Raw genomic sequence first — 8,649 nt, forward strand, 5'->3', positions numbered from 1 at the left:
AATATGCATCACATTTCAAAGGACCAAAGGGACTGTTTTGCTTCACTCATTTTTTGCCATTATCAATATTCCAGGTTTCTAATGGGAAGATAATTTTTTACATGTTCAGGAGCAACGTATCCTCTCAAGAGAAGTACCAGGAACTATATTTGGGGGCCCAATAACTTGTTCCCACTCTGATTTTGAGAGGCAATGACTTCTAATCAAGAGTCAAAACTAAAGTTATTTTGGACCAATGAATGGAACCTGGTAAAAAGGACAAACCTCATTGTGACCAAATTTTGTGTCTATTGATGTGACTCTTAGAACAGCCGTCTTGTGCTTTTATCTCCATTTAACAAAGGATATGAGCATCTAGTTTTTCTGAAAGAAAATTAAGGGTTCTCTTGCCCAGTTAATTTTTATTGGGCTACCAGAAGGCTTCTGTCAAACTAGCTTCCAGATAAATGTCCCCTGGAGTGGTTTCATTCCAAAGCATTTAAAAGTATCTTGGGGTTGATCCTTGGGTTAAAGTCCATTACATCTCACTTCATTAATCTTCGGCGAGAGGGTGAACTTTACTATTAGACCATTTTATGGATGGGGAAAACTGAAGAATGAGAGTTTTGTTCAATGAAGAAGGGCTCAAGCCCTGTTATCAGTCATGGTGTCTTCCTACTCACAGTTTGCTGATTATGTTGCCCCTCGTGAAAATGCAAAGTCAACACTCTTCCCAAAACAGATGACACATTTCAAAATAAAGGCAGATTGGTTTAACTTTCTGACCTGAGCTTTTCAAACCTCCCACATTTGACAGGTCAAGGCAGGACCAACCCACTTATAGAACCAATTTTTGCTTGTCTGTCTATAAGGCTGGTATGTCTAAAGCATATTGGGAAATTTTAAAAAGCAGCCATTCGTGGCTTTGACACATGAGATGCCTACCAGGGTCCTTTTCCTGTTCGTTATCAAGACTAATATGAAAATATGCTACTGTGAGCAGAAGAAAGGCAGTATTTGAATACCTTTTAGTCTCAATGCAATGCAAATTTTTGTAGTTCAAATACAGAAAGTGCCTCATCTTCTTTGCTTTGGGCCAGGAATAGATCATTTATTACCCCTCACCATGAAGAGCATAGCAGAACCCTCATTATCTCATATCCATGCCTTCCAAATCAATCAGCTCTCTGCTACACTGCTGGGCTTTTTAATTTAAATCAGCTAAAGTTAGAATGTGTTTTATAAAAATGTCAGAGCCTCATTAACTGCGGTTTTGTGTTGGTCTATTATTTTTTTGGTTGACAATGTTATGGAAATTGTTTCTCTAAGAATGCATGCACTAAGACTCCTCTTTGAATTTTTATGAAAGTCTTCTTAGAAATCTGAACTATAGTTAAAAACCAAGACACCAAATTACTAGTATCTATAAATAGTCACTTTTCAGAATGTACGAAAGGTTTGTAAATGCTTTCCCACCTCTGAACTCATGTAGTGAATAAATAACATACTCTAAAAGCTGGAATTTGATCAGTGTTTCTCAGTGGGCTTTGGAGTGTGACAACTGTTTTGGATGAGACTATCCCACCCATTGCAGGACCTTTAGCTTCCCTGCTCCTCCTCTCCACTAAATGCCAGCAATTCTTCTCAGTTATCATGACAACAACAAAAATCCTAGACACATTTCCAAACATCTCCTGAGGCCTGGTCTGCCCCTGTTGAGACAAGATTAAAACAAAAATTTTAAAATCTTCATACTGGATGAAAAACAAACCAAATTACTTGCCAGCCACAAAGTCTGTCCTTACTCTCAGAGTCCTCCCACTAATTTTAACTCCTAAAACTGTATGCTTGCCTCCTCATTTCATAGTTGGACTTTACTACTTGGTGATGCTGCTTGAACTACATAGCTCTTTCACTGCTGATAGAGGTCTTGGCTGACTCCAAAAATGGTGACCATCTGGAGGGTAGGTATCTTAGGATAGATATCTTGTGCCCCCACATCAAACAGAGTCCTGGACACAGCAAATATTCACTGACTTTATAGTGATGCATGGTTCATGGTTGGATGAATAGAGAGGACCTAAATTCTGGGCCATTGGCCAATGGCTTATTAGGAAAACCAGTACACTCTGTCTCTATGCTTCCTACTTGTCTTCATGGCTTGCTGGGGTTGTGTCTACAGCATGGTGACTGTTGGGTTCTTTTGGCTTCACACTAACACCTGGAAGGACACAATAGAAGGGAAGTAGTAAAGTTTGTTGCTGGAGCAGCAAGTACACAGGGTGGGGCAAAAGTAGGTTTACAATACATGAAACAGAGTGTTTATTCTTGAATTCTTATTAAATATTGCATTATTTTCCATATGAACAACTGTATACCTACTTTTGCCCCACCCTGTATTAAAATGACCACAAGTAGTGTGTGTGTACACATACATATGCAGACACACACAGAGAAAGAAGACATACTAACATTTAAAAAGAATAAAACCCTTTCTCAAAATTTGACAATTTAGGGGAAAAGTAGATTTTCCTCTTGAATCCATTCCCTAACCCTGTTCTATTTTTATTTATTTGTTTCCTGGTTTCCACTGTTGCTCTTTTACTAAGACACTTAACAGATGTCTCTCGAATGGCATCAAACCACTGTTGTTTTTTTCTCCCATCCTAATATCTTCTTCAGTAAACAAATGACCCAGAATATAATTTACCCTTTATCTATATGTCTTGGGGAAAAGAAAAAATATTTTTAAAAGGTCATTTTTCTTATTAGTGACCAGAGAGATAGAAGTAAACCATTGATTCAAAGGGCAAATACTAATTCTTTCTATTTCTATGGCCTCCATCGTAAGGGCTTTCTCCCATGAGATAAATAGAGATTATCTCAAATTAAAAGAAAGGTGGAAAATACAACAGATTTAACAATCAAGCTTGAGGTTGCCTGGAATACAGGTCACATCTGGAGAAAACAATGCAGACATGAAGATGCAAATTTGAGTTTTTCCCCCAGACGGTGATAAATGCACACTGATCCAATTTGTCCCTCTTCCCCTATCTCTATAGCTCCCAACAGCACACAAGTGCAAGGTGTCTGACCTCCAAAATATGAGTGCCACCTACAGCCTTCACCTCATTAGAAAAAGTAGAAAAAAAAATGCCCCATTCGTAGACTGAGCCAGGGTGTAATCAGTGGCATGGCAAGACTGGGCAAACATTTTTTGGGCATGGGGACAGATGTCTTACTCTTTAGGGGCATAAGTGTACAATCAAATAACAAGCTTTGGTTGATAGTTCTGTCTGTCTGTCTGTGTCTGTATCTCTATCTCTATCTCACCTCTCTCCCTCTCAGGCTATGCAATTCCTCATTACATCATTCTATTCTGACTCACCTCCAAGGTCTAAGGGTGGGAAGAGGCTGAATTAGGCCACAAGGACACTGTCCCCCAGGAAACAAAATACCTCTGTGATGCTTTCTGATTCCCCATTTTCAGACAACACTGCTTCCCCAGATGTGAGACAAAGAAAAAAAGGGTCATGCTTCAAAAGCTACCAGTTCTAAGTGTCAAACTGCTGCCAGTCCAGCAGAAAAGTCTTAGGATGATTTCAACCCATTAACTCCTTCCTGTCTATCAGGAAGAGGCAACATGGGGATACTCCTCATTGGGGCCACTAAGCAGGAGTCAAACAAACTAATTTGCTGAACTTAGACCTAAACCTAATATTAATATCATTCAGGTGAAAATAGAAATAGTGTTTTAACAACCAACAAGTTTATTTCTAACTAAAACAATGACATGTCCTCCAAATAAAATCTGATCTAGATTGCTATGTCATTTGTTTTCTAATCCTGAAAGTATTCCTATGATAATTTCTCCACAGCATTGGGCAGCCAAGTTCTATCTTGGCTACCAATTCAGTGATGACAATAACCCCGGCAGGTTGGATAACGAATACAGCTCCAGTCTGCAAACTTGGTCTCCTAGCCAGGTAGTTTAAAAAACACTCACACAGCTCAGTTTGGTTTTTGAGTGTTCAGACAACCCACTGATCAAGAACATGCTTTTGCATATCCCTATGCCTCTTATAAATCAGACAAAAAGGGCAGAATGAATGGATTGCTTGGCCATTTCTAGCAATCATTCTGTCGGCCATGGGTGGAGGAGAAAATGGAGAAGTGTTAGAGAGTTATCAGCAGTTATTCTTACTGGGGGAAATATTGCATGTCCAATGCCAAGCACATCTGTCTGACTTCTTTGTCTCTGTCTCAATTTTTTTTCTCTCTCACATATACACGTACTCTCTTTCATTACTAGCAGAAAACAGTGCATTCTGCACACTTCACAACATCTGTTAAGGCCTTAATTAATCCAACTCTCATACAGCCTCCATAGCAACGATGCTTAGCAGGCTCAGTCTCTGCATTTGAAATCTCCCTCAAAGCGAGTGACTGAAACTACAGCCATTACCAAAATATGTTTACATTAATTGTAATGTCAGATATAACGAGAACTTTGCACAGAGGGTATCTGCATGGAGAGAACAAGTTGTGAGATCACATCACCATAGTAAAATCAACTGCCTCAAACCAGGAATACACGTTAACACTAATTTTTCAAGGTATTACACACATAAAAAAATTCTATTACTACCTTTATGTTACAAGAAATTCCTGTGCTACAGAAGATTAATGACCACAGTTACCTTGATGGAGCATGCAGTTATTGTTTGTAGGGAAGTTAGGAGAAATGCCAGAGTGAAAAAGAAACTCATTAGGAGGTCGTTTCCTGACTTCTGGCTCTCCAGCCCTTAATTAAAGGCTTATTGTCCTTTGCTGGCACCTGCCACCGTCTTACCCAAATTAGACCTTGCCAGCAGCAGAGAGGAGGACCAAGGCTTTCCAAGGAGCCCATGAATGCTGCCAAAGGAAATGTCAAGCACATTTCTGAGGGTCTGTTTTCGCTCCGTGGCCTACATAGATGCTCTCCTTGATGCGAGCTATGTTTGTGTTTATATCTGAAGCTGTTATGCAAGAAGTTATAAAAATAACCACTGACAACCACCCAGAAAACCTGCTCAGACATTATACATGGCATCGGGGTAGTTGGGGGGAGTAGTGGTCAAGAAAGCATAGAAAAATGAAGCCAGGCATTTACTCCTAAATGGCAATTCAGTCCATACTGGCTTCTGTCATTAAATGTTTAACTTAGGTTGCTAACAAGAAGTAAACTATTCATCATAGTTCTAGCTCCTTTTCCCTTCACTGCTTCTTTCTTTTTGAATAGGCAAACAACCCAAAGCCAGCTGAGAAGGGAGAGGAAAAGAACTTAGGCAAACTCTTGGGTAAGTAAAAACATACTAGGTGTACCGGTTAATAATGCGGATTTTTTCAATAGATGGAGTTACACATACGTTGATATATATGCGATTTGATATGTATGCTATTTTGTTGTATTGACAACAAGCTTCAAAACTTCATATGTCAAATTATCTGAAGGTGTTAACATCATAAATATTTTTACACTTAAAAATGTCGAATTTCGTGCCCAAAAAGAGCATTTGCGGGAAGTTTTAATTCATTACTTTATTTTGAAGAAAAGTGCTGCTGAATACTTCAGGAAGCTTATGGTGAACATGCTCCAGCTCAAGATACTTGTGAATGCTGGTTTAAACGCTTTGAAAGTGATGATTTTGATGTGAAAGACAAAGATGTCCAGGTCAACCGAAAAAGTTTGAAGACCAACAGTTACAAGCATTATTGGATGAAGATGTGTGTCAAACTCAAAAACAACTTGCAGAAAGATTAAACGTTGCTCAGCAAACAATTTCTGATCACAAGCAATGGGAACGATTTTAAAGGAAGGAATATGGGTGCCACATCAACTCAATGAAAGACAAATGGAAAACCGAAAAGTCATCAATACAATGTTGCTTCAACGGCACTAAAGAAAGTCTTTTTTGCATTGAATTGTGACTGGCGATGAAAAGTGGATTTATTTTGAGAATCCCAAACGCACAAAATCATGGGTTGATCCCAAACCATCAACATTGACTGCAAGGCCAAATGGCTTTGGAAAGAAAACAATGCTCTGCATTTGGTGGGATCAGGATGGTGTGGTGTAGTATGAGCTTCTAAAACCAGGTGAAACCATTAATACTGATCGCTACTGACAAAAAGTAATCAATTTGAACCATGCTTTGATCATGAAATGACCAGAATGGGCCAGAAGACACGGCAAAGTAATTTTGCTTCATGATGACGCACCATCACACACTTCAAAACCAGTTAAAGACACGTTAAAAGATCTTGCCTGGGAAGTATTAACCCACCCACCATATTCACCAGAAGTTGCTCCTTCAGATTGCCACTCCTTCCGATTGATGGCACACACACTTTCAAACGTACGAAGCAGCACTTCAAAATGTACGAAGAAGTGGAAAATTGGGTCTCTGAATGGTTTGCCTCAAAACAAGAAAAGTTCTAGTAGGGCGATATCCACAAATTGCCTGAAAGATGGGGGAAATGTGTAGCTAGCGATGGACATTACTTTGAATAAAGCACTTTTGATGTTTCTCTTGAAATTACCGTGTTTTCTTTGATTACAAAATCTGCTATTATTAACCGGTACACCTAGTATTTTAATAGAAAAATTAGATCCCTTTTATGATGTAAAATAGGACACTCAATGTGTCTCTGAACGAGAGGACTTTCCCTAACCTTCCTCGGTGACTGGACTTCTGTGGAGCCTGGGCACACTGGCCTTGGGACAATTTATCCCCAGATTGCCTAGGGACGGAGCCAAGTAGACCAGGAACCTGTAGGGGACCCCAGGCTTATGAATAAAGGAGGGGTCACTAGAAGAGGCGGGGCTGGGAGTTCTTGCAGAAATGAGGGCCAGTTCTCTCATGTAACTATAGTATCTAGTGAAATTAGCAAAGGAAGTATAATCCGATTTTCTCACCAAGTTCATGCTTTGTCCCAGGCAGTTGTCTGTGTGAGACTCTTGGCTGCTGGCTGTATCTAAAACTCCTGACTTTCTGCTTTTCAAAGAGTTTTATGGTAAGCACACAAGTAGGATTCAATTAACGGCATGTTGAAGTTTCTCAGCCATGAAGCATCTACAAAACTACTGGACCATGGTCCCCTATGGAAGACCACCTATTGTCTTCACTAGCTGATAAGCTTAGACAGAGAACCCCCCCACCCCCACCCCAAGGCTGGGTACCTTTGAAGCCCTAGCAAAGGTCGGAGCTGGGCGCCACCTCTGTTTGTCCAGACAGTGGTAGCTGAAGCAACTTCCCCATCTATTATTATGTAAATCCTTGCTGATGGGCTAGTCTGCCTGTTGCAGTGGTCCCCTGCCTAAGGGCTATGCTATGGGTGTATCCCAGATGAATAAAAGCTTGGTGAGGCCTGAGCACCAATGGAAGTCCTTCTCCTTGAGTGGGACTTGCCCACCTGGTCCCCCAATATTCCCAAATTATCTCTTGTCTCTTCTCTTTCATTTGTGTGCGGCTCCTCTTCCAGGTCCTGAACCCTGAACCACGCGGGCGGTGGAGGGAAACACACTCAACAGTCCCCCTTCAAGTCACTTCACCCAAAATGATATTCAATCATCAACTTGAAGTGATTGCTTTGAGTTCACAAGCCAGAGGCCAAGAATGCAATGGAAACGGGATCAGGGTTCTAGGTCTAGTTCTGCCGCCTCTTTGATCTCAGACTTCCAGACTGGTGCTCACCCACTCCTCCCCTCATTCAGTACCCGTCATGAAGCGCTTACCCTGAGCACAGCAGCAGAGCAGGCTTTGATCGCGGACGTCTCTCAGGGTAAGGACGACGGGCTGTGAAAAACTAAAGTCATGCCCCAGCTGTTTTAGTTCTTGAGCATGCCCAAGCTCACCTGCTTCCTACCTCTACACCAGCACATAACAGCTGCTGTCATTTCTAGAGGGGTTACCTGTGGCATTTACTGTACGGGGCTTAATGCACTGAGTTCTCACCCCCGCCAGGCATGGCCATTATTATTACCCCATTTCACAGATAAGTAAACTTAGGTCCGAAGCGAGGTTGCAGGATCTACAACTCCAGGCCATTCTACTCTCACTGGATTCCACCAACGTGGGAGCCCCGTGCAGCACAACCCCACGCAGTGCCTGTGGTCCCCTCCACCCCACGCCCACCCGCCCGCGCACCCTTGAGGCCCTGGCCGAGGGGTTAGCAAGCACAGCTCAAGTCCGACTTTTTTAAAATATCTTTTTACTGCCTCTCTCACACTTGGTTTATGGGAGGTAGGTAGTTAAGAACATGGAGAGCTCTGTAATCATCCTAAGATTATGCTGGGATCTCCCTTAATGTGTCTCCTCTACTCCTTTCTCATGGTTGGTTTTTGTGTTCCGTTTTCACAGAGCCCAGCGTGCAGGCTGTGAGGAGGCGGGAGCCATGGTGAGTCAGGAAATAAAGCAGAGGCGACCAAGGTGGCAGCTCTGCATCTACAGCTGCGCACCGTTTCCTTGAAAAAGGCCTGGATCCAGCTGGGCAGCTCCTCACCTATAGGCGGGGAGAGGCTGAAACCCCAGCCCTGGCCCGGAGGGACTCACAGATTGGGGGTAGGGGTGGGGGTAGGGGTCGGGGTGGGGGTGGGGGTGGGGGTGGGGGTGGGGGTGGGGGTGGGGG

The sequence above is a fragment of the Myotis lucifugus genome, unplaced genomic scaffold, assembly GCF_000147115.1.
Source record: "Myotis lucifugus unplaced genomic scaffold, Myoluc2.0 scaffold_0, whole genome shotgun sequence".
Classification (NCBI taxonomy): domain Eukaryota; kingdom Metazoa; phylum Chordata; class Mammalia; order Chiroptera; family Vespertilionidae; genus Myotis; species Myotis lucifugus.